At 36.3% G+C, this 23,535-nt stretch overlaps 1 pseudogene; it reads right to left on the minus strand.

The window, feature by feature from the left end:
• LOC101423985 (small ribosomal subunit protein uS17-like) overlaps window positions 1-23,535 on the minus strand; it is a 68,088-nt pseudogene that overhangs the window by 33,298 nt on the left and 11,255 nt on the right.

The following is a 23,535-nucleotide window of genomic DNA, read 5'->3' on the forward strand; positions in this document are numbered from 1 at the left end:
GATTCAGGGAGGTTGTTAACCAGCATTATCACAGAAGAAGCCTCATTTATACACCTAGCAGTTGATGATAGAGCCAGAGCTAGAACTCACATTGTCTGACTTATAATCTAGACTGTTTCTACTAAATTATTGTGCTATTTATCTATGCATTAAACAGACATTTATCATGTATACTTACTATATGCCAGGCTTATGGAAGGCAGTAAGAGCACAACAGAGAATGGAGAGTCTATGAACTCTGTCTCATGGAAAGCATATTTCTAGACAGGGAAACAGACAAAAGCAAGTAAATTTAAATGATAGAATATGGCAAACTGTTATAATAGCACAAATGTCCTCTTGAGAGGTAATAGTGGATGGGGGTGAAGGGCAGGAGATGGCCTTCTTTAAGGTGATCAGGTTGGGCTCTTTGAGGTGATACCGAAGCTAAGCAAATGCTTCAAGATAAAGAAGTACCTCTTTATCTGGAATTGTCTCAGATAATAGTGTCTTTTTTTTTTTTTTTTCCATTTTCTTTCATTTATGTCACCTCAGCCCAATTGTATGCCTTTGCTCTATCTAGGCTACCTCATTGTCCTTGGTTTGTATCCTGCGAATTTATAGAGCTATGAGGTTGTTTTTTTAAATAATAAACTTTATTTTTAAAGAAGTTTAGATTTACAGAAAAATTACACCTGAAATATAGAGAATTCTCATATAACCCGCCCCGTCCCCCTCCATCCAACCACACATATAGTTTTCCCTATTCTTATCATCTTACTTCAGTGTGGTACATGTTACAACTGATGACCCAACATTGAAGCATTGTCACTAACCAGTGCCTATAGTTTACATTCTATCTATACTTTGTCCTGTACAGTTTTATAGGTTTTGGCAAATGTTTAATATCATGTGTCATCATTGCACGATTGTACAGAACAGTTTCACTGCCCTAAAAATGCCCTGTGTTCTACCCATTCATCCCTTCCCTTCCCTTCTGAACCCCTGACAACCACTATCTTTATATCAATGTTACAGTTTCTTCTGTTAAAACAAGATAAAAACTGTAATATCAATAAATCTACTTTGGTCCATGGTTACACTCCCCTCTTCTGTTTGTTCATTCCTCAATCTTGATGGAATTGGGATGATGTCTACTCTGCTTCAGGTGGAGAGGGGACTTAGATAATATGGGGCAGATGGAAGTATTATTTTGCTTGCAGTTGTAATACTCCTTGTTTTTTTGGGATGGGACTTGTCCATTATCATTGTTTTGTTGGTTGTCCCGGGCAAGCATGAAGACCTGGAGAGTAGTGTGTGGCTGCAACTTTGCTGGGATTCAGAGCTCAATTGTCATATGAACAAACCAAAGATTTAAGACTCTGAGATATATTTAACTGGTGTTTTGAGAATTATAGGTTCAAATAAAAGGAGTAGAAGAATCATAAGGGGAATTATAAATGAGTATAACTATGTTTTATTGAGGAAATAGATGGTCATATATTCCCAAATAGGGCTGGCAAGGGGATGTTGATATCATGAGGTTATGTGCCTTGCATGAGGTTATTTTGTAAGTTTTTAGAGCAAGACTGAAAAAGACTTTATTTTCCCTTTTCCAAAGGGAGCAATTACACACTCTCATTAGAACAACCAACTTAAGTCCTAGGCTGTGAATTAAATCTGATTTCTCTCAGGTGAGAGGTGTTCTGTGTACAGAAAGTCAGGAGAAAAATGTGACTTTAGCAATACTACAGGGAACTGTGGTCAGCGTTGGGCTTATAAAGGCCTTTGTCTTCCATGTTATGCTTGGCCTGGTGAGAAGCCTGGAACAGATAGCACACCCATCTGTAGCCATATTAGGGGGACTGAAAAATGCTGACACAGGATTGCAGATCAGGGCCTGTGGCTTGCCAGGGTAAACTTGTGTAATACACTGTACATCCCTCCTAACAACACTGGTTCTTTTGTCACTTAAACAGAGGCCATTAAGAACATGAGTCATTAAAAAGAGCTTTAGAAAAGCTTGCAACAATTTCCAGTACTGTGGCTTTAGGCAATCTCTGCAAGGTATCAGAAGCTTCAGGAGTGAAGAAGCTCACAAATAACTAACAAAAGCCTCAGAATCATAACCTGAATTGATTAGAAAAGAGTAGTATTTCATACCTGTAACTTACAAATATCAAAAAAAGCTCAGTATTGTGGATTGGATGAAGATTAATTCAAGTATATTCTAGAAAGTAGATAAATATTACAAATAAGAATACTTTCAAAGGTTAAATTGTCCTGAAAGGCCTAACTTAATTCTTCAAACACAAATCTGAAGAAGCTTGCTTAAGGATTGCATTTTATTATTTTTAATACTTAAAAAAATTGCAAATGTTGGAAGAAGGTAGAAAAGGAAAAAAAAAAAAGGCCTTATTCCACTATCCAGAGAAAAATTTGGCTAACATTTTGCTATTTCTTCTAACATTTTCTGTACAAATACTTTTTTATATAGTTGAGATCATACAGTATATGTAAGTCTTTGGTTTGTATCCTACGAATTTATAGAACTATAAATGCTCTATAAATCATGAATGGTCTTTCACTTTTGTTATTCCTTATGATAGATCAGGGTTTGGCAAACTACGGTCCATGGGCAAAATCTGGCCCAAAGCCTTTTTTTGTAAATAAAGATTTATTGACTACAGCCACACTTATTCAATCATATATTGTCTATGGCTGCTTTTGTGCTACAACAGTATAAGTGAGTATTTGCAACACAATCTATATGACCCAGAAAGCCTAAAATATTTGCTCTTTGGCCTTTTACAGAAACAGTTTGCAAACTGCTAGGATGGATTACTAGGGTCAAATGGGAACAACATTTTAAAAGTTCTTGTAAACATATACTAAATATTTATGTATTCATTGACGCTCCCACCAGCATTACCTGATGAGAGTACCTGTTTTATTCTCTGTAACCAGCTATGTATATTTTTTCCTAATTTTGGAATTTATCAGATATAGATTAGTATTGTACCTCTTTTTTTTGCTTTAATTTTAATTTATTTTTTGAATAGCATTTAGATCAAATAATTTCCCATTGTTTATTAGGCACTTTTACTTCCTCTTTTTTCTACTGTCTTCCCACGCCCTTTGTACATTTTTCTTTTAAGATTTATTTTCTTTCCTTTCTTCCCACCCCCCACCCCTGCCCGGTTGTCTGCTCTCTGTATCCATTTGCTGTGTGTTCTTCTCTGTCTGCTTGCATTCTTGTCAGGTGTCACTGGGAATCTGTCTCTTTTTGTTGGGTCATCTTGCTGTGTCAGCTCTCCATGTGTTCGGTGCCACTCTAGGGTGGGCTACGTTTTTCACATGGGTGGCTCTCCTTGCAGGGAGCACTCCTTGTGCATGGGGCACCTCTACTCAGAGGGCACCCCTGCATGGCAGGTGGATGCTCTATCAGTTGAACCACATCTGCTTCCCCGTACATTTTTAACAAAAGTGTTTTTTAAAGTAAATTTGTAAGACCTCTATATAGATTCAGAATATCTATCTCCTTTAATATTTTACTTTGAATATATTGAAAATATTTTCTCAGGTTTTGTCTGCCCTTTGAGAGTTTTTCTTAAAATTTGGAAGTTGTTTAATCTACATAAAATTTCCTCTATGATTGCTTCCAAAACTTCTCCTATATATCATGATTAAGAAGTATCTTGTTATTTTTAATTTTCAAAAATATTTTGTAAGGATTGATATCTTCTCAAATGCCTCCTCAGTGTCTACTGATTAAAATAAATAGGTTTTATTTTTAGAACAATTTTAGGCTTATAGAAAAATTGAGAAGATAGTACAGTTTCCAAAGCCCTTCATCAAGTTTCCCCTATCACAAGCATCTTACATTAGTATTGTACGTTTATTGTAATGCACCAACATGTTACATTCTTATTAATTAAAATATGTACTGTATTTAGATTTCCTTAGTTCTTACCTAATGCTCTTTTTCTGTTCCAGGATCCCATCCAGGATACTTGATTATATTTTGTTTTCTTGCTTCTTTAGGCTCCTCTTGGCTGTGGTACTTTCTCAGACATTGGTAGTGTTGAGGAGAATGGTTAGTTATTTTGTAGACTGTGCCTTTATTGGAATTGGTCTTCTGTTTTTCTCATGGTTAGACTGGGATGACAGATTTTGGGAAGGAAAACAGTAGAGGCAAAGTGTTATCTTCATCACATCATATCCAGGGTATATACTATTAACATGCTTTATTACTGATGATGTTGACCATGATCACCTGACTGGGGTAGTCTTTGTCAGATTTCTCCATTGTAAATTTACTCTTTTCCCCCTTTTCCATCCATGCTGTACTCTTTATAAGGAAGTTACTATGTGTAGCCCACACTTGAGTGGGGAATTACGCTCTTCCTCCATTTATTTATTCAGTCATTTATTTATATCCGTATGTACTTATGGATTTTTAAAAAATACTTTGGTGGTTTATAATCCAACACTTAATTTTGTGTTGCTCACAGTTTTCCAGCTTTGACTATTGGGAACTATTTCACTTGGTTCCCATGTCCCTTTGACATACCCCCAGCATTGTAGGGTCTTACTGTTTTACTTTTATTTATTATTATTATTAATATTAGTATTATTAGCATTTCCTTAATATGCCAGCACTACAAGATACTCTAGGCTCCTCTTATATATTTCCTGCCCGGAATCAGCCATTTCTCCAAGGAGTTCTAGTTCCTTTTGTTGGTTTCCTTTACTAGAAGGAAAGATCTGGGGACTAGGTATACTTGTTGCTACTGTGATGTCCTTGCTTCTAGGCCCTCTCAGCTGTGTATGTACACATGTTCTTAAGTATTTCTTTATGTAATCATCTGTATCTGTATTTTTTTTTTCTGTTCTCTGTGTCTATTTGCTGTGTGTTCTTCGTCTGCTTCTGTTGTTGTCAGCGGCATGGGAATCTCTGTTTCTTTTTGTTGTGTCATCTTTTGTGTCAGCTCTCTGTGTGTGCAGCACCATTCCTGGGCAGGCTGCACTTTCTTTCGCGCTGGGCAGCTCTCCTTATGGGGCGCACGCCTTGCGCGTGGGGCTCCTCTACGCGGGGGACACCCCTGTGTGGCATAGCACTCCTTGCGCACATCAGCACTGTGCGTGGGCCAGCTCCACATGGGTCAAGGAGGCTCGGGGTTTGAACCGTGCACCTCCCATGCGGTAGACGAACACCCTAACCACTGGGCCAAGTCCACTTCCCTGTATCTGTATTAAGCTAAACATCAGTTCATATTGATGTCTCCACTACTGGTTCCTCTAGACACCTGCCCTTGCTATTCTGTAAAAAAGCCACTCCAACAGTGAGAAACCTGGCTCCCACTATCTGCCATTCATTTTTTAAATTGTTCATTTCCAGTATGCATGTAGAGAAGTATCAGAATTAATTTATATCCTCATGGGAAACCACTTTATAAAGTACAGTAGTATGTGCAGTTCTTTTTGCCTTTAATCTTACAAACTCTACTCATTTCTAAACTTGTTTAAGTCTGTATATGGATTTTTTAACTCCTGTTTTACTATGTCTTCTCTCCAGGTTTATTTTCTGTTACCAGTTGTCCTGATGCTGACATGGTGATAAAGGGAACAGGTGGTATAGGTGAAAGATTTTCAAATTCCTGAGGTTGTGATATATATAGTGTGTATATTTGAAATAAGACTCAATCAAGCAGAATAGCTGATATTATATGTGTGATAGTAAATGGCATGAAAATGTTTTTGGTTTAAGCCCACCATATGTGCAAGGAAATCGGGTTTGGTTGGAAGTTATGTGGATTGTAATAAAGTATTTCTTTCCCTTTAAATTTGCTGCTTGTGTGTTCTAAGCAAGATAAACGCAATTCCATGCCATTAACTTTGTGTGGTGGCCATTGATTGTACTTGGGAACAAGCACTATATTATCAAGTACAGATATATCTGGGATTTAGATTAAAAATTCAAGTAACACAAATATAGAAAATTAAATATCATAAGACAACTTTTGCTAAGTCATCTTATGAAAGTGCCACAGAATTCCAACCAACAAATACTTTGAGTAACAATGAAGTATTTGACCTTCTTGAGGTAGTCTTCATACCAAAAAGCATGAACAGAAAACAGTTTGAGAATATGTGATTCTGAGATATTACAGTTCAAAATAATTTCCCCAATTTCACTGTTTTTTCCCCATTCTCTTTATTCATTATTTTTCCTCTTGCTTCAGTTTACTTTCAAATTTTATCGACTATTTCTGTGAACAAGCCACTCCGACTCTTCAATTTAGATGTGAAATGTTGTCCCCTCTATGAGGCTCACAAATGATTTGTTGAATATAGCTATTAGAATTGTTGATATACTTGTACTAGAAATGATAGTTTTGTGCTTAAATTTACAAATTAGAAAGGCTTACAAAGCTTTTTTTTGGCTTACTTTCATGTTTTTAAATTTAATTTTGTTTCATTTTTATTTTTAAAAATGTTTGGATTTTGTGAATGTTACATAAAATATATAGGGGATTCCCATAAAACCCCTCCCCACACACTGTCTCACATTAACAACATATGTCATTAGTTTGGTAGATTCATTACAATTGATGAACACATATTGAAGCATTGCTACTAATGAAGGGCTATACTTTACATTATAATTTATACTTTGCCCCACACAATTTTATAGGTTTTGACAAAATTTATAGTGGCTTGCATTCACCATTACAGGGTTATGCAGGACAATTCTGATGTCCCAAAAATGCCCTTATGTTGCACCTGTTCTTTCCTCTTCCTCCCCTCAGAACTTCTGAAATTCGCTGTCTATGACCTGCTGCTTAATTATTTGACAAAGCTTTTTAAAAAGCAAACTAAACAGCAAAAAAGAGTCCATTTTGTTCATCAAATACACACAATAATAACCCACATTATTGGCATATTATTTTTGGCGCACAAGCAGATATAGAGCCTGGCACATGTTAGACATGGAAAGAACTTATTGTTGGGAAGCGGACTTGGCCCAGTGGTTAGGGTGTCTGTCTACCACATGGGAGGTGCGCGGTTCAAACCCCGGGCCTCCTTGACCCATGTGGAGCTGGCCCACGCGCAGTACTGATGTGCGCAAGGAGTGCTATGCCGCACAGGGGTGTTCCCTGCGTAGGGGAGCCCCACACGCAAGGAGTGTGCCCTGTAAGGAGAGCTGCCCAGCGCAAAAGAAAGTTAAGCCTGCCCAGGAATGGTGCCGCACACACGGAGAGCTGACACAACAAGATGACGCAACAAAAAGAAACACAGATTCCCGTGCCACTGACAACAACAGAAGTGGACAAAGAACATGCAGCAAATGGACACAGAGAACAGACTAGTGGCTGGGTGGTGGTTGGCAGGGGGAAGGGGAGAGAAATAAATAAAATAAATCTTAAAAAAAAAGAACTTATTGTTTATTATATGTATTATTCTGCCCCTCCCTTCTCCTTTAACAATTTGAGGGTCATAAAGATTAAGTGAATTACTTGATGTCCCATGGTTAATTACATATTAAAGTCAGAATACAAATATGGACCCTAAGCATTACAGGACAAATACTATGTCTATCTTACTAATGATAGTATCAATAGTCCTAGGAGGGTGATTAAATAGTAGCTGCTCATTAACTATTTGGGGTTAAAAAAAAAGAGGAAGGTTCTAGGTATTTGGGGCAATACAAATTTCACAAAGGAGGAAAAAAGGTATTTTTATATTCATTTGATAAGTGTTCAATAATAGCTAAAGAGATGCAGAGGCTAGTACAAAGTCAGAAGTGATAAATCCTGAAATTGAAAGTGGTGAATTTTATAAATTTGTTTTTATCTTACATCACGATCACATGCAAATGACAGACTTTGGCCTTTTGTAATGCACTTTTAGCATTACAGCTGCACTTGGTTTGTTTCTCATAAGTTCTTTTCATACACAATTTTTATTTCCTTTAATATCACTGTTCCAAAAAACCCTTTTTCAAGTCCTAACACCAAATTTTCTGAGAATAAGAGGCAAGATATTTTTTTTTGTCAGACAGACATCCTTTTGACCCTCAGTCATTCAAGTGTAGTCTTTCTAAAATATTAGTACAAAACTAGTCATGTAACTCCTCTGCTTAAAAGTCTTTGATATTTGCTTACATTTTACCAAGCTAAGTCCAAACCCCCTTGAGAAGCTCATACAAGTTTGCATCATAATCTGTAGTACCCTAACTCACAACTTCAAAACCTCACCTCTGATCCCAGCCTGGATGCATGGACCGTAACATTCTGAATTTGACTTTTGTTATAACATGAGACGCTCATCTCAAGTGAACACCATGCACTTTTTTACTTTTTACCCCAGGGCTTTTTCAGTGCCACAGGTGACAGTGGGATCCTACTCGTTAAGCTCACATGTGGAGCCTCCAAATTTATGAAAATTAACTCTGACAGCAATCTCCACACAACAAGGGATGAAAATTTATGGATAAATATTTTTCCCAGCTGTCCTAGCAGAAAGCTCTAGGATACATTCTGTATGCACCTTAGACACTAGGATTCAGTCCCAGTGTCACAAAGTTGTGATCTCAAAATGCACCCTTATATTGACTTTTCCCCCCTTCCTTCAGTCTTCCCGGTCTGTTTATTTGGCTTCTCTTCCTCTCCCTCCTCATTGTTGCTAGCCTCAGAATGCTTCAGTTTTCCTTAACGCTGCCCACACCCTTTACACATGGACTTCTCATTAAACTTTCTTTAATGAAAGAAAATTGAATTTTGAATTTTGTTCTTCAAAATATTGCCAGTACCTAGCACAAAGCTTGGTACATGGTAAATGCTTAACGTGTATTTATTGAATGAATGGACAAATGACTGTGCGCTTTTGCACTTCAATCAGAAACCAATAAACTGCAAGCTCCTTCAATGTTTAAAACCAGGATACAATTTTTAAGACTAAGCTCCTTGACAGCATCATCTGTCTATTATTCCATTTTACTTTTTTCCAGGCCAAAGATGTAGTGGAAATGGATGTGGATCTGTAAAGAAATGATTGAATGTTCAGTTTTTGGAAACACAATGTGTTATTTTTAATATTTGCTTTTTCCTGGACTGAGTCCAGGAAAACACTGTAAACAACATCTTCCTTTACAAATGAGGAAACTGAGGGCCAGACCAAAGAAACCATTTGCCCAAGGACACTATGATATTAGAATCAAATTTTATTTCAGATGGTTGCTCTTTTAATGATAACACACTGTTTCATCAATTATGAAGTGAATTCTCGAATTCCACTTACTGCAGAATCATCTTACCCTGTTAACCAGTCTCTCTCTTTTTTTTTTTTTCCAGTTGTACTCAATTACTATTTCATTCTGGTAACAAAGCTCTGTTTTATAATTCAGAAAAGTTTGGGAAGGCAGTTGCCACTGAGCTCAGAATTTACCAAACCTGCTCCTACAGAGGCCCTGTTAAACTCTGAACAGCACCCGTGTACTTAGTTACTCTGGCCTCCTAATAGTTGGGTGGCAACTGAGGCAATTTAGCCCTAGCTTCTGCTGCTCCCAACTCTGAGTTCTACACAGTTGGTTCTCCCTCTAGACCCAGCTCTCTTATCCAGTAAGATGTGTAAAATAGGTGGATGAAGGAATAATCTATACAGGAACCTTTTCATTCTAGTTTAGTTGGCCATATTTCTTGTTATGACTTGTGGTGGGCAAAGACTGTACATTAAATGCTTTGAATCCTTAGCACCTAGTAAAGTGCTTCAGTACTTAGTGGTCAATCATTTAATGTTATTGAATGAAGGTATGCCGGCATTTTTGAAATTACGATGATAAACTACCTCATTCTAAGCAAGTTTTTGGTGGTGAAACTTAAGAAGGAATTTGAAACTCAGAATAAATTCAATAAAATTTGCACATAATGGTTACAGTAATGTGTGCCTGTAGGTGTATAATGGACAAGAAAAAAGAATATTGCATATTGGCTGTTGTAGTGTAGTGAACTTACTTGGTAATTTCCCTTTAATTTAGTCTTTTTTTCTGTTAAAGATGTGTGAAACGAATACAAAATTGGAGGAAGAAAATGGGAGAAAATCATAGGTGAGTAACAAAGATGAATAAATAACTGCAAATAGAGAGTTTAGAAGTCAGTGGTGTCTGGCTTGCAGAATTTGAAAAGAGCCTAATGTGAAGAGGTTGAACTATGAAGGATGATGATTTCCATTAAGAACCTGACAGGAGGTAACGGGCTTAAGTTGCAGCATGAGGGATTTAGATAAGAGAAAAGGAAAAATTTTCAGACAGTGATGATTGAGAGACACTGGAATGTATAATTGGGAGAGCTTGTGGAATTTCCTTCTTTAGAGGTCTTTTAAAAATAGGCAGTGTCTCATCTGCCTGAAGTATGGACTCTATTTGACCTCTTGAAGTGTTCATTGAACCCAGAATGAGTACTATTACTATTAGAGAAGAAAGTGAGCTTGAATGGTCTTGGGTAGCTAGAGTAATGAAAATGTATGAATAATTTTCATTTTTAATTTATAGATATGTCACATTGGTAAATTATGGCTGTTATATTTCTTCTTTTTCTTCTGGCTGAATGTGTTCATTTTTAAGGCCTGGAGATTGCAATTTAAGTAAAAATATAATAGGAAGGGAAGGAGCAATTCTTTTATCTTTAGAGCCTTTTATTTAACACCGGGATAGGCAAGGAGAAAAGGATATTTGAACATCTTTGATTTTTACTTCACTTCCTCTTCTAAATTAAAAAAGCCTCACTGTCCTTTCTTTGGCTTTAATATTTTTAGTGTAAAATTTAAAAGTTAATTTATTCTAAATGTTTCTCACAGTGTTTTTTACAGAAGCAGTATCTCAAACTGGAAGAGGTTCTCTGTATTTAATTTCCTTTCAGGAAGTTTACCTTCAGAAATCCAAGTGTGAGGTCAAGCTTTGGATTGCCGGAAATGGTGATGTCCTTTACTGTCTGGACATCCAGACAACACTTAACGAAGCATCCTACTTTGTAGACCTTGGTAAGGCTTAAAATGTTTTCACTGTTCCTCTTATTTTATCTTTTATGATTTATGTATTCACTCTTCTAAAACTCAGAAGTAAAATTATATGTAATTAAGAGCATATGTATTCAGCTATAACTGCATATTTTCAGTTATAGGTGATATTCATCTTTTTCCTTTCCTAAAAATAAAAACATAGTTCAGGCCAAAAGGGATGTAAACTTTAGTCCTCATTATCTATGTCAAGCAAAACAATTCTAATTCCAGTGTATTCTAAATTTGATTTCTTTCTAACTCTGTTTCAGTTGATCTGACAATATTTAAAGGTTAGTGGCAATGAATCATTATAATAATATACCACAATCATATATAGCTCTTCCTATCTGCCAAAGTGCTTACTTGTCAAATATCTGATTTGATCTCAATAAGAACCCTGTGAATGTCATGATCTTATAGATGAGAAACCTGAATCTCAGTAAGGAGATGTATGGTCCAAGACCATAAAACTAGAAAATACAGAGTTGGAACACTTCTGATTCCAAAGCCTGTGTCTTTTCTACTGCACCCTGCTACTCTGTGAGAATTTGATCTCCTGGCATTTTATTTTTTTACTGTTGATGAGATCTTTGCTTCTGATTCATTCTAAATCAAAATCATATTAGAGACCATGACACTAAAGTTTTCATCACCAAATAGGAAGTTGTGTTAGCAGTCTTATGAAGTAAAATACCATGTTTCCCCACTTGTTAAGTCACATAAATTTCTGCTATAACATGCCACATTGAAATTATTAGTATTTCTGATCTGATACTATGTAAGGAAGTTACACCCATTCTAATTCAGGCTAGCTATTAATTATTTTGCAGAAATTAGTTTTTGTTACAAACTTCACTTTAATTATTGCATCAGTTTCTGATAGAATATTGACCACAACTCGCACAGTCCCTGGCTTTCTGCCCTGGGTATCTTAGAGGGGTACAGTGCCCTATTTCCTTCCCTAACAGTTCGGAAGTTTGTTTAATACTGACTCAGAGGAAGCGTTTTGGTTGAGTCCTCACATGGTCTTGTTTACAGCTCCCAAGTGCACATAATAGATAAGCTACTGACTTCCACAAGACCCCCGCACTTCCTGGGTGAGTGGGTGTATATGTGCTTGCACTTGTGAATTAAGGTTGTGCAATCTCCCTGTTAGCACACCAGGTTGCAAAGTCATTTCACATGTCATAAGTATTTCTGTAGTGGGCCTAAATTCATAAACTAAAAGCCATTATATTCTGTGAGCAGTGTGCTGGTAACTAATAATTAACACCGCAAAGCCTAGGAGTTTATAACAAGATCAAACCTGAAACAGGGGCAGGGATTTAGAGAAAATTGCCTAAGGAAATATTGTGAAATAAAACTGCAAATGGCCACAGATGAACACCGTTTCATCTGTAGGATTTCTTTCCTTTATTGTAATTATACCTACTACTTATTGTTTTTTTTAAAGATTTATTTTTTTATTTATTTCTCTCCCTTCCCCTGATTGTCTGCTCTCTGTGTCCATTTGCTGTGTGTTTTTCTGTGACCACTTCTATCCTTATCAGTGGCACCAGGAATCTGTGTCTCTTTTTGTTGCGTCATCTTGTGGTGTCAGCTCTCCGTGTGTGCCGTGCCATTCCTGGGCAGGCTGAACTTTCTTTCGTGCTGGGCGGCTCTCCTTATGGGGTGCACTCCTTGCGCGTGGGGCTCCCCTACACGGGGGACACCCCTGCATGGCAGAGTACTCCTTGCGCGCATCAGCACTGCGCATGGACCAGCTCCACACAAGTCAAGGAGGCCCGGGGTCTGAACCACGGACCTCCCATGTGGTAGACGGACGCCCTAACCACTGGGCAGAGTCCGCTTCCCACCTACCACTTATTGAAGGCCTAGAATGTGACAAGAACTTTGCTAGTCACAAATTAAAGATGGTAAACGTAGGACTGACAGGTAAATATGGCTTTGATTCTAAAGGTAGGACTGAAAGGTAAATATGGCTATCCTACTTTTACAGAAGAAAGACTAAAGAATTCAAATTGCATGTCACACTGCTGGCAAATGATCGAGTGAGGAAGGTCCCAGAACTGTTCTATTCTAAAGACCAAGAACCAAGTAGATTCTTCCCATTAATGCCTCTTTTGTGCCTTTTTTGATATGACTCTGTATGAAATTTAATTGTAGATTACATAAGGTATAATGGGGTTTATTAGTAGAACCATTTCTGAATTTTAAGAGTGTCCAGGCTAATGATGTTTGGAGGGTGATGATGGTGAGTGAGAATAGCTCCATTAAACCCTGAATATTCCAGGAAATGTGGACCCAAGGCAGAAATATCCCATAGATCTTGGATCATTCTTAACTGGAGACTGAAAATGTGTACGTGATTGTGGATATAATCTCTCTTGGGAAAAAAGTACTGACATGATTAAAATCCATCATGAACAACTATTGAACATTAAAAGTGAAGAAGAGGGGAGCAGATTTAGCTCAGGTGGTTGAGGCCCTGCTTCCCATGTATGAAGTCCTGGATTCAATCCCTGGTACCTTCTAAAAAAAGTGTCAAGAAGCGGAATTTCTATAGCCAACTCTCCTCATCAAAACTAAGAACCTTTTTCATCTCAAGATAGTGCTTACTGAATCTAGACCTTCTTTGTACTCTTAGTTTTAAAAGCCAGCATAATTTTTTTCTCATTACAGTTGCTCCTGCTGCTCCTGAATTATGATACAGACGATGCACCACTGTTTTAGTTGCTAGTTTTGTTTTTGCAAAATGCATGGAATGGAGTTTGTGGGGATATAGATGATAGGATTGAAAGACCTCAATGAATGTGTAAGAATGACCACAAGGCACCAGACGTGGGTGTATTTATCCGTTTCCTCATTACTAAGAGGTTTTAGTTCCAAAAAAATATCCGGAAGGGCTTAGTGTTGGGGAAGTGGAGAGGGAGAGCAAGTGGAATACAATTTCTGAATTTTTAAACAATTATTTGAGCTTCCAGGTGATATATTCTAATTCCTTTCCATTGGAATCTGGATTCCTTATGGAACAGTTGAGAAAAGATTTTCAGAACAGTGTCTACAGACATTAGAAAGTTAGTTTTGAAATTTATTTAGTATGTTAACAGGCAGACATTTCATTACAAAGAAAAGTGGAAATTGGAAATTTTCATATTAGGTACTTAAAGAAAAATTCAGACTTTTTGTGGGCTTAGAAGTATGTTTGTCTTGGTTTGATCTGCTTGCCTCCATTTGCATGTTAAATTAAGTTGATGCAGTTCTCTGTGGTGCTCCACTCCTTAAATAGATCATGTAGTTTCACTGATAAAGACTAAATGAAAACCCTTTTAGCTCTTTCCATAGAAAGCATAAAAGAGTAGTATAGACATTTAGTTTTGGAGTCAGACTGCTTGGATTAAAATTTAAGATGTGTCTCTATCAAGTTTTGTGACCTGAGACAACTTAATTAACTTCTCTCAGCCTCAGTTTCTTCATCTGCATAATGAGAATGATAATAATATCACCTTCCTCATGGGATTATTTTGAGGATTAAATGAAAGAATAAGTACCTGGCACATAGCAAGAGATCAATTAATATTATCTTTTATTTTAAATTTATATATAGTAGTATTCACTTTTTTGGTGTACAGTTCTTTGGGTATTGATATATGCATAGATTATTATAGCCACCAACATAATCAGGATATAGGATAATTTTAGCATCCCAAAGAATGCCCATATGATGCCTCTTGTTAGTTTAGGGTAAGGAAGGATTTTTTTTCAGAGTTATCAAAATATCAAATAGGATGTGTGTTCAGGAGGAAATTATTTCTCTGTCAATGAGGTGTTGAAATGTAAGCTGAAGGTCCACTTGGAAGGCAACGTATAGAAAAATAAGAGTCAAATATAAATTGTCTGAGAGAAAGGTATTGATTGTGGTGTGTATGGTGTGTGTATAAGGGAGGTAAGGCAAGACCTTGGAAGGTTACAGATAAGTCCAATAATGTTTAAATAAAGCCACAGTAGCTCAGTATCATTTGGAGACAAGTTAACTGTTATTAGATGCAGAGGGGACTTGGGCCTTAATCACTTCCCTAGCTGAAGAGGTTAGACAGCAGCTATTATAAAAGAGGATGATGAGAACCATGTCTTGACCAGGATTAGAACAGGAATTTTCCTGTATATTCTCTTAATTTATTATATATATAATAAAGTATATAATATTATGTATTGTGAAGAATGTTTTTTCAACTTGTTCCAACTTTAATCTGCAAATTAGTTAACTTGTTCCTAAAAAACTGAGCTGACCATACTAGCTACTATTTTCTGGGCATTTATTGGGGTAATTTATGTGCTATTTGATATAATCTTTGAGTAAATACTTTGGGGAAAAAATTATTTTTTCCACCTTATAGATGAGGATACTGAGTCTCTTAGAGGAGAAGTAATATACCCAGTGACACTTAAATAGTAAGTAAAAGAGAGCCAGAATTTGATCTCTAGTGATGTCTGGCTTTCTTTAAAGGCAGGCTTTTGCCTTTGCTGTATTTTTGTCTTTACTCTGATTTCACATGGGGGTGAGAATAGCTGGAATTTGAGTCTTCTATTTGAAAATCTATGATCCATTTTTAAATATATGGGAAACTAGTAGCTTATATTTCTTATTTTATTTTATTTTTATATCAATATTACAAGTTACTCTGTTAACACAAGATAATAACTACAATAGCAACGAATCTGCTTTGGTCCATGGTTATACTCCCCCCTTATGTTTGTTCATTTCTCAGTCTTGTGGGATTTGGGATAATGCCCACTCTGACTGCTTCATGCTAAGAAGGACTTAGATACTAGGAAGCAGAGGAAAGGAATTGTTTTGCTTGTAGTTGAAGATACTCCTTGCTTTGGGGATGGGACTGGTCCATCATCATCATCTTGTTAGCAGTCTTGGGCAAGAACGAAGAACTGGAGAGGAGAAGTTGCAGCAACTGTGCTGGGTTTCAGGACTCAATCATCATATGAACAATCCAAAGATTTAAGTCTCTGAGAAATATATTTAACAGGTACATTGAAAATTATAGGTTTACATAAAAGGTATAGAAGAATCATGATTAAAGTAATTAGAAATGAGTATAACTACGTTATATTTGGGGAAATAGATTTCCATACATTCCCAGATAGGACTTGCTCAGGGGTGTTGATTTTACGTGGCTGTCCAGCCTGGCTATGGTGTCTGGACATCCTTAGAGCCCATGGGAGCACTTTTATTTGAGGCATTGTTTACTGTGTCAGTTTGTGAAATATGCCTGGGACCTGCATGGGACTAACTTCCAGAATGACCTCCTGACTCACTTTGAAATCTCTTAGCTATAAAAACTCTATTATATTTAATAGTTCCCCCTTTTGGCTAAGGCCTTTTCCCCAAGGCATTACTGGTTAACACTTGGTAATAATCTCTTGCGTTGCTGATTAACGTTTGGTAATAATCCCTTGGTGCCAGGGATATCTTATGTTTTAAAGTCTATTTTAAAAGGATATTGTATCCATGTGCATTTTGGAAGTGTTATTAATAGTGATAAGACTTCACATCCCACAGTGTGATGGATTGAATCATGTCTCCCACAAAGACACATTCAGGTCCTAATCCCCAGTCCTGTGGATGTGAACTCATTTGTAAATAGGATCTTCAAAGAGCTATTAAGATGAGGCCAAACTGAATCAGGGTGGGCCTTGATCCAGCATGACTGAAGACCTTATGAGAACAGGAAATTTGGACGCAGTAGTAAGAGTGAAGTGGGGACAGAAGGAGACAGATCATTCTGTGATGGAGGCAGAGATCGAGTTATAGATCACTGGCAAGCCACCACCAGCGCGTTACAGATTTCAGAAAAAGCATGGCTTGCCAATAGCTTCATTGTGGATTTCCAGCCTTCAAACATGAGACAATAAATTCCTGTTGTTTAAGCCAACCTATCTGTGGCATTTGTTATAGCAGCTCTGGCAAACAAAGACTTACAGTAATTAACCGAATTTAGCAAGGGTTTAGGAAAAGAAAGCCAAGTTATGGAATGGTCTTAGAATCAAAGGCCTGAGTTAAAATTTTAGTGCTGCTCAGCATAGCTCTTTTTTATTATTATTTTTAAAGATACATAGATCATATAAAATGTCACATTAAAAAATATGAGAGGTTCCCATTTACTCCCATGTCCCATCCACCCCCACTCCTCCCACATCATCAACCTCTTATATCAGTGTGGCATATTCATTACATTTGATGAATACATTTTGGAGCTACACAGCAGGGATTATAGTTTTCATTGTAGGTTACACTGTCTCCCAGTCCATTCAGTGGGTTATGGAAGGATCTATAACATCCTGCTTCTGTCCCTGCAATATCATTGATGACAACTCAAAGTCCTGAAAATGCCCCCATATTACACCTCTTCTTCCCTCTCCCTCCTCTCAGCAAAGTATAGCTCTTTGACCTCTTACAGGCTTAAGGTGAATTCTAAATGAACGTCTCAGGGTTATTATGCAGTTTAAATGAGAAAATTTATGGGCAACTGCCTAGCTATGCTTATCACATGGTAGGCATTTAATAGGAATTTGAAAAATTAGAAGAAAATATAATTAAGAAGCATTTCTAATTTCAAGGCTTAAGTATAAGAAGAAAGAGTATGGATTTCATTATTTATTTGGACTCAATTTTGGATTCCAGTCTGTGCATGGTGGCTTTAGATAAAAATGGCAGTGTTTTGTTTTCATTCAACTCAGTTTTATGCATATAGATATGAATCTTAGGCCAAGAGGGAATATATTAAATTAATTAAATGTAAATATAGAATGGTATACAGATTCAATATTTTCCATGATCCTCTTAATTTATATATATTATACCATTCCTCTTCCTTTTAATTGCTGTCAGTTTAAGTCTAAGAAATTCCTCTGGAGATTTGACTACTGAAAGTAAAGGAAGTCAAGCTGGGATGGGAATTTATTTGTACCTGCTTTATTTTAGAACATGCTCCTTTTTGTTAAACCTCTTGTCTCTAATCTGAGAAAAGTGCAAATGTGAGCAGTCAGGGAATCCATGTTCCACTGGGAGTCAAACTTCATAAATTTACAGGCTGTGGCTGCATTATCCTATTCTGAGACTGATGCCTTTTACTTTTCTAAGAGCACTTTTTCTGGTATTCATTTCCACCCATCAAGTGTATTTATTGAAGTTTGGCTCCTAGTCATGTTCCACATGCTGGAACTTGTTGACATGAGTGATAAAGCCAGGCACATCAAGTGGGGAGAGAAGTTTGGGAAGCCAGTAAGGAGTCAGCACCTGATCAGGCAGTAGAGAAGAGGGGAGAAGCTGGCATGGGTAAAACTGAGGATTAAGTTTCATTATGAGAGCAGGGTGTGACCCTGTGTGGGCCGCAAAGTTGTTAGAGTAGGAGGAGGAAGGATAAGCACTCCAAATTTCTGCTGGAAGGTTGGCCACTGCCCCAACTTCCAGATGTGTTTCATCCCTCCTTGCTGTGCTGGCGTGTGTGCCCCCTGCATCTTTTAAAAGGCGCAGATCACAGCTTGTGATACCTGGAGAATGTGCTTGGAGCCTACAGGTTTGTTGGAATTAACCGAGGACAGAATTTTTAAAACTCCAAATCTCACTTGTCAAAAGTGCTTGTAAGGATGACTCTAAGCAAAATACCTGCCATATTTGATTATGACGATGGGGAGGACTTAGTCTCTTCTACTCACAATTCTTCATTATACAGGTGAGGCCAAGTTTGCAGTAGCCAAAAATAAAGTTAGAGTTTACTTAGCTCTACGCTTCAGTCAAATTGATCACAGGAAATAGAGGTTATTTTGCAAAATCTTTAATTCCAGCAATGTTGCAGAACCCCAAAGAACTGAACAAGATCTTTTGTGTTTAACCCCCTTCAGCTAGCAGATTATTTAACACCCATTGTCTTAGAAGTGAATATCTTTACTGCAGAAATTACAGAAAAGGTTATGTCAAATATCTCCAGCATCTTTTCAGTGAATGTATTATTATTTCTTTTCATCAGTATCCTGAGGATTGCCAAATTGCCAACATTTTAGTTTGAAATATAAAAAAAACAAGCTGTTCTATAACTTCCAAGAATTTCTCAGCTACCTCTCAAGTACATTTGGCCTTATAATACCCTATTTATCCTTGTTTTTTAGTGGAAGAAAGAAGAGCAGAGAAGTTAAGTGATTTGCTTAAGAACACGCAGGCAGTAAATAAATAAAACCAGATTATGGGAAGCAGATGTGGCTCAAGCAGTTGGGTACCCTCTTACCACATGGGAGGTCCCAGTTTGATTCCTAATACTTCCTAAAGAAGATAAGCAAGCTGACGAGACGGGCTGGGATGGCGAGTTGATACAGCCAAAATGATGCAATGTAAAGACACAATGAAGAAATACAGTGAGAGACACAGGGGGAGCTCAGGTGCCTCCCTCCCACATGGAAGGTCCCAGGTTTGGTTTCTGGGAAATAAATAAATAAAATAAATCTTTAACAAAATAAATAAACCAAATTTTGAATCTTTGTAAACTGACTCCAGAACTTTTGCTCTCTTCCTTGGATTGATGCTAATGAAATATTGGTAGAACAACACTGTGAGTGCAACCAACAGTACTGAAATATATATCAAAATATGATTAAAAGGGAGAAATGTTAGATTGTGTATACAGTAGTAAAGTAAAGAATTTAAAAAGTCGATGGAACAACACTACACAAACAGTGAAACTTAAGTTGTTCTGCAAACTGTAAACCTACAACTTCTCTAATAAAGAAAAAAGAAAAAGAAAAAAGAATGAAGGTAGGAAAAATATATTGGGTGAAATAGATGATGTAAACTGAAATGCATCTGTTGTCCATGCTATAATACTCTCTTGCCCTTTTCTTGTTTGGAGCCTAATTTCTCTCATTTCTTATTCTGGTTTGCTTAACAAGTCTATCTATATTCGCCAGGTATGAAATCACAGTCAATAATATGGTATATAAAACAAAATTCAACAGTAAGAGGGAGCTATAAAATTAAGAAGTTAGGGTCATATTATAGTCTATATAGATATTTATTATGTGGAAGATGATATCTTAAGTAGGGAAAAGAAAGAATTTAAACAGCTTATTCTCACTGAAATATTACAACCCACTTTGTACAGAAGGTATTAGTTAAACAAGATACCATTCCTCTATCAAAATAGAATGAATGTTTATTTATTCAGATTTGATGATAGTGTGCTGTAATGTACACATACATATTGGTGGAAGATAAATTGGTACAAACTTTCTGCAAAACACTTTGAAAATAGTTTTAAGAACCTCAAAGAAATTCATGCCTTTTGACCTTATAATTTTCTTTCTAAGAATATACCCTGCAGTTTTAGTAAAAAAATTAAAGAAAGGTATATATTTAGAACGATTTCTATTTCAATATTTTTCAAAAGCTTTTTATTGTGAAAATTTTTATACTTACATAAATGTGGAGGGAATATTATAATAAATCTCGATGCACCCATTTCCCAGCCCTATCAATTATTATTTTCCCAATCTTGTATCTATTTCTGGATCTTTTTTCTTTCCTCCTTCCCCCTGCCCTTTCTCCTTTCTTTCCTTTTCTTCTTCTCTTCCCCACCCCTCTTTCTTTCTTCTCTCTTTCTGCAGGAGTATTTTTTAAAAAATATTTTTAAAATGTATTTTTATTGAATTATTAATATATCATTCATACATGAACATAAACAATAAGTGTATAGTAATGGTCGTGAATTTACAAAATAAAGATGCATAACATCATACAAGGATCCCATATATCATCCCCTCACCAATAGCCCGCATTATTGTGAAACATTAGTTAAAAACTATGCAAGAGCATTATCAAAATATTACTACTAACTATAGTCCCTATCATACATTTGGTTTATTTCTCCACCAACCCACCCTATTTTTTAAAAAATGTGTTTTTATTACAGAGGTTGTAAACTTACAAAAGAGTCATGCACATGTGTAGAATTCCCATAGAACACCCCGCACTAATACACCACACCGTGGTGGAATATTTGTTACAGATTATGACATAATATCATCAGACTATTACTAACAGCCATAGTCCATAGCATACATTTAGCACACTTTTTCCATACCCCTCATTATCAACATTGTACATTTTTGGCATTGATGCAGAAATATTATAGTATTGCTGTTAACCTCAATCCATAGGTCATACCAGTTGTATTTTTCCCGTGCTTCTCCACATTCCCACCACCCTCTGCAGGAGTATTTTAAAGTGAACCCAAGATATTTTATTTGTAAACACTTTTGTACAGTAAAAGCTTTAAACAGTAACCAAAGACCATATCTAACCTAAGAAAATTGAACCAGTTTATGTTCAAATTTTTTGATAGTCTCAAGAATGTATTTTTATACTTTTTTTTCACTACCAAAGTTTGCCCATTGAATTTGGTGATGTTATATCTCTTAAGACTCTTTTAGTCTATAGCCCTTCCCCCTTTCAGTCCTCTTCCTGCTATTTATTTGATAAATAAAGTGGGTCATTTATCCTTTAGAGTGTCCTACATTCTAGATTGAGCTGATTAATGCTTCATGGTTTCATTCAACTTTTTTTTCTCTATCCCTTTTATTTCCTGTAAACTAGTAGTTAAAGTGAGAGGCTTGATTAGACTTAGGCTCATTTTTATTTTTGGCAAGAGCTAGATGTGTGGTGTTCTGTACTTCCTGTCGCACTACACCAGAAGGCACATGATTTCTAATTGCCCCACTTTTAGTGATGCTAAGGTTGATAAGTAAAGTTCTGGTGAATACTTTATTATCAAGTTTCCCATTGACTTTTTACATAATGGTTATAGCATTCATTACAGATTTTTGCCTAGATCCATTTATTTCATTAGGATTTAAAAAATGAATCTTTTCTAATTCTGCCAATCCTTGTACATTTATTAGATGACATTTTCCATAAAGAAAACTTTCCTTCTCCAGCAATTTGGTTATCCTGAAACATATCGTCCCTTATTTGCCATTTTCAGAGTAATGAGTTGGTACCCTTGCAAATTCCATCTCATTGATTTATAAGTGAAAAGTTGTAACAATTTAAAAGTGCAACTAAAGAAGATATACTGTGTTATATCCATGCTATAAGCCCATGTTATAAATACTTTGCAGTCTTAAACTTCAAAAAATATTTAATAACAGAAAATATTCAGTTTTGTGTGATCTATGTATCTTTTAAAAATAAATAAAAATATATTTAAAAAAAGAAAACATTCAGGATGAAATACTGAATGAAAAAATCCAATAATGTATATAATAGTATGATCCAAATATTATCTAAATATATATATTGAAAAATACTATCTCAGGCTCAGATATTAACATGGTTATCACAGGATAGTAATAGAGTATTTTATCATTTTCTGTAGAGTCTTTTATAAAATATATTACTGTTATCATTAAATAAAAATGTAGATGTATTTAAAAGAAAGGTTTCTGGAAAAGTCATTATGCTTAGAGAGATTCTTGGATATTATCTTGGCTCTGGCTTTGACTTCTCTTGTAACCTTAGACCATCTCTTACATCTAAACAAGTCTTTATGGTGCTAAACAAACACTTGGAGGACTGAAAATGTGCTCAATCTCGTAGACTCTGAGATACTAAACAGAACACAGTCTGTTGACTCACACAATCAGTAGACTAGAGTCTGCTAAATTGAGTCATCTGCAATTTAGTCCGATCCATTCAGAAGATATCTCAATGGAATTAGCTAAACTTTTGTTTCTTTCCCTAATACTGTGTGTGTGTGTGTGTGACTGTATGTATGTTTTATCATCTGATCCAAATCTGATAAATAGATGGACCACAATCTCAAGATTGGGCCTTTTCACCAGAACCAGTTTAACATACTAAATTTTCTTGTCACTTTGTTTCAAGATGAATGAAAGGACTCAACACTTGCTTTGCTTTTAAGAAATTGTTCAAGGAACTGCCTGGTTCTCCAGAGGCCACTCTGAGGATTAGTGTCCACATCTGTAAAATGCGAATCAATGATATGATCTCCAAGGGCACAATGCATTTAAAACTCATGACATAATCCCCAGCATTTTGTACATGTTCAAAAAATGCTAGTTTTCTCTTTGCTCTTTACAAAGATAAACAGAAGCAGTCTTTTCGACTTCTAGCATATTCTAATATCACAGGGCAAATTCTGGGGCCAGGCTGTCTATGAACAAGTCCAGCTCTACCCCTTCCTTTGGATAAGTAAAATAAACTCTCTGTGCATCAGTTTCATTGTGTGAAAATAGGGATATTAATAGTACCTAGTTATAGGCTTCTGTGAATATTAATTAATAAATGTAGAGTGCTTAGAACTTTGCATTGGCATAGTGTAGAAACTATATGAGTGTAATACATTATCTTTATTATCTGACTAGTGGAATGAAATTTCCAGGCTCAAGGTTCAAGGCACTCCCTCCTTGAATGAT

This window comes from Dasypus novemcinctus, chromosome 8, assembly GCF_030445035.2.
Source record: "Dasypus novemcinctus isolate mDasNov1 chromosome 8, mDasNov1.1.hap2, whole genome shotgun sequence".
NCBI classification, from domain to species: Eukaryota; Metazoa; Chordata; class Mammalia; order Cingulata; family Dasypodidae; genus Dasypus; species Dasypus novemcinctus.